We start from the raw sequence: 3,638 nt of genomic DNA, 5'->3' as shown, positions 1-3,638 counted from the left end.
TTCAGCTGCCAAAGGACTAGGCTGCAGGGAGACAGGCAGGCAGCCATGGCTTTCATGGCCAAGTTCTTCTCGAAACCTAAATGTCTGTATCAACCAAGACAATCCCAGCAATCCCATCAGCATCCCTGCACTCGGATATCTGCTAATCTCTGATATCATCTGCCACTTCTGAGAACAGAGCTCTGTCCTTGGCTTAGGTGAGACAGGACAAGGGAGGAAAGGCAAGCCACTCAACCCAGATCCAAGGTTATGCAAGAATGGAAGGAAAAAGAGCCGTGGATATGTATCAGTGAAAGTGTAGTGTCTGTTGTACAAGTATGATCTGCAAAGAATTGTTAAAAATATCTAAGGTGCTCTCCCATCATTCATTCGCTATTGATCACTTACCAACTATTTGCTCCAGGCTAGATCTAAGGAAAGAGATAAGTAAAACCTACCCTGTGTCCTCAACAAACACAGTCTAGCAAAGGAGATACCATCCAATTGGGTATTTGATTTGGGGAGATTGTTTAAAAGGAAAAAAAAAACCAGAGTCTCGCTCTGTTGCTAGGCTGGAGTGCAATGGCACAATCCAGGCTCGCTGCAACCTCCACATCTGGAGTTCAAGATTTTCCTGCTTCAGCTTCCTACCTGGGACTACAGGTGCATGTCACCATGCCCAGCAATTTTTTATTTTATTTATTTATTTATTTAGGTATTTTTAGTAGAGAGATGGGGTTTCACCATGTTAGCCAGGACGGTCTCAATCTCCTGACCTCGTGATCCACCCACCTCGGCCTCCCAAAATGTAGGGATTACAGGCATGAGCCACCATGCCCAGCAGAGATTGTTAAAATACAGATTGCTGGGTCCCATCCCCAGAGTTTTTGATTCAGTTGTTCCGGAGTGCAGCCGGAGAATTTGGTTTCTAACAAGTGCCTAGTTTTGGTGATGCTGCAACTCTGGGAACTACTTACGTCCAAACTAAGATATGTTCTGTAATAAAGGTAAGTACAGATTGGATTGCTGAGAGAGCCCAGAGAAAGGAGAGATTAATTCTGTCTGGGAGAATTCTGGAATAACCTTGAAGGATGGATAAAATATGAATAGGATTTTGCCTAGCTACTTGGAGAAGAAGACACAAGGAACAGCCCAGGGGGTACATGAAGGTTGGGGAAGTCAGGAATTTATGTTGCAGGTAGGGTAGTAAGGAAGGAAAGGAGTGAAAGTTCACACTATTGCATAAACAGCCAACAATGGATTTTAAGAAAAGTGAAGGACTTTTCAAGAAAAAGTTGTTAGAGCTGTTGCTCAAAATAAGATCTATAGATCACATGTCTCCACTCCAGACCAAAATTACAATCTCAGGTTGGAGACACTTCCTTAATAAGCATCCTGGCCAGGCACGGTGGCTCAATGCCTGTAATCCCAGCACTTGAGGCCGAGGTGGACAGATCACCTGAGGTCAGGAGTTTGAGACCAGCCTGGCCAACGTGGTGAAACCCTCCCTGTCTCTACTAAAAATACAAAAATTAGCCGGATGTGGTGGTGGGCACCTGTAGTCCCAGTTACTTGGGAGGCTGAGGCAGGAGAATTGCTTGAGCTCGGAGGGCAGAGGTTGCAGTAAGCCCAGATCGCACCACTGCACTCCAGCCTGGGTGACAGAGCAAGACTCCATCTCAAAAAATAAAATACATCGAAATTCATAGGATTTAGTTACTAATTTGATTTGGAGGGTAAGATGGCTTAGTCCCAGCTATTTGGGAAACTGAAACAGGAGGATCGCTTGAGGCTAGGAGTTTGAAGCTGCATCACACCTGTCAATAGCCACTACATTCAAGCCCAGCAATATAGCAAGACCTCATCTCCTTAAAAAATGAAATATATAAGAAAAAGACATTTTAAAAACCACTGGAGGCCAGCTGTGGTGGCTCATGCGAGTTTGAGGGGGCAGATGACTTGAAGCCAGGAGTTTGAGAGCAGCCTGGCCAACATGGCAGAGCCCCATCTCTACAAAAAATACAAAAATTAGCCAGGTGTGGTGGCGGGAGCCTATAGTCCCAGATACTCAGGTGGCTGAGGCAGGAGAATCGCTTGAGCCCAGGAAGTCGAGGTTGCAGTGAGCCAAGATTGCGCCAGTGTACTCCAGCCTGGGTGACAGTGGGACTCCGTCTGAAAAAAAAAAAAAAAAAATTGTAATGGTGCCAGGCACAGGAGGTCACCTGTAATCCCAACACTGGGAGGGCTCAGATAGGAAGATCACTTGAGCCCAGCCTGAGCAATATAGTGAGACCTCAACTCTACCAAAACAAGCAAATTTAAAAATAATAAGATTTTTTTATTTTTTTTGAAAATTACATGGTCATGATGGCACATACCTGAAGTCCTGCTACTCAGGAGGCTGAGGTGGGAGGATCACCTGAGCCCAGGAGGTTGAGGCTGCAGTGAGTCATGATTGTGCTGCACCTGGGCGACAGAGCAAGACCCTGTCTCTCAAAAAAAAAAAAAAAAAAAAAAAAAATCCATTGGAAAGGAATCCTGAGAGATTCAGGGAAAATTGTATCTCACTGGACAGCCTCAGAAGACAACTGATAAAATCCTGATCCAACATCTTGCCCAAGACAAATCCTATAGGTTCAGACACGCAAAAACTGTGAGATAGTTTATCTTTCCTTCAGCACATAAGGTACCATCTGAAAACACTTCCGGTGAGTGATGGGAAATAACTCCATTTGAGAGCCAACTAGATCTAGATTCAGACCTAGATTTGAATCCCATCTATGCCATTGATTAGGATTAACCTCAGGCAATTTATCCTCTCTGAATTGCAATTTCCTCATGGCTAAATGGAAGAATCCCCAAGATGCAGAATTGTGAGGATTAAACAGGCTGCCGGCTTATATAAAGTGGTCACATCTTGCCTGGGAGGGAATTGGTGCTCGGGATGGTGAAATGGTAAACAGGATGGGCTCGAGCTGAACTGCTTGAGACAGCCCTAGCTCCACCACTTACTCACTATAGACTTTGGGAAAATCTGTCTAAGCCAGTTTCCTGGACTCTAGAATGGAGATAATACTGGCACCTATCTCCTGGTGTTATGAGGACCAAATCAGATTAAGTGCATAAGTAGATTAACCTGGCCTGGCACAGGGTAAGCAGCTGCCATCCTCCTCCTCCTATTCCTCCTCCTCCACCTCCCTCATGCTTATTCTGGTTGGTAATGTCAGTGAAACCACTAGACTCTGTTTGGGGCAAATATCCTTTTTTTTTTTTTTTTTTTTTTTTTTTTAAAGGCAAATTTAGTAGTGTAGGGGGTTGTATAATAGTGACCCTAACTACCAAGGCCAGCTCTAGCAGCCTTGGGAGCTGAGAGCCTCAGAGGGACTGACAGCATTCGGGGCTGCAGGCCTCGAGCCGACTCTGACCCACGTATTTATTCTCTCTGAACAGGTGATTATTGTTAACAAACAGGTGTTCAGTGTTTTCTCATAGAACAAAAATAAACTAGGTACGCAGCTGATGCCTACTTACCACTGATCAAGGACAGACTAGAATGTATTCTCCACTAGGGAGCCGTGGGGGCAGGTCACATATCCCGCGCTTTAAGAATTGCTTTAACTGGTGTATGATAATACTGTTTTGCTACTTTATTTTTTTTT

Source organism: Cebus imitator, unplaced genomic scaffold (assembly GCF_001604975.1).
Source record: "Cebus imitator isolate Cc_AM_T3 unplaced genomic scaffold, Cebus_imitator-1.0 Scaffold415, whole genome shotgun sequence".
NCBI classification, from domain to species: Eukaryota; Metazoa; Chordata; class Mammalia; order Primates; family Cebidae; genus Cebus; species Cebus imitator.
Note: the sequence above shows the minus strand (reverse complement) of the source record.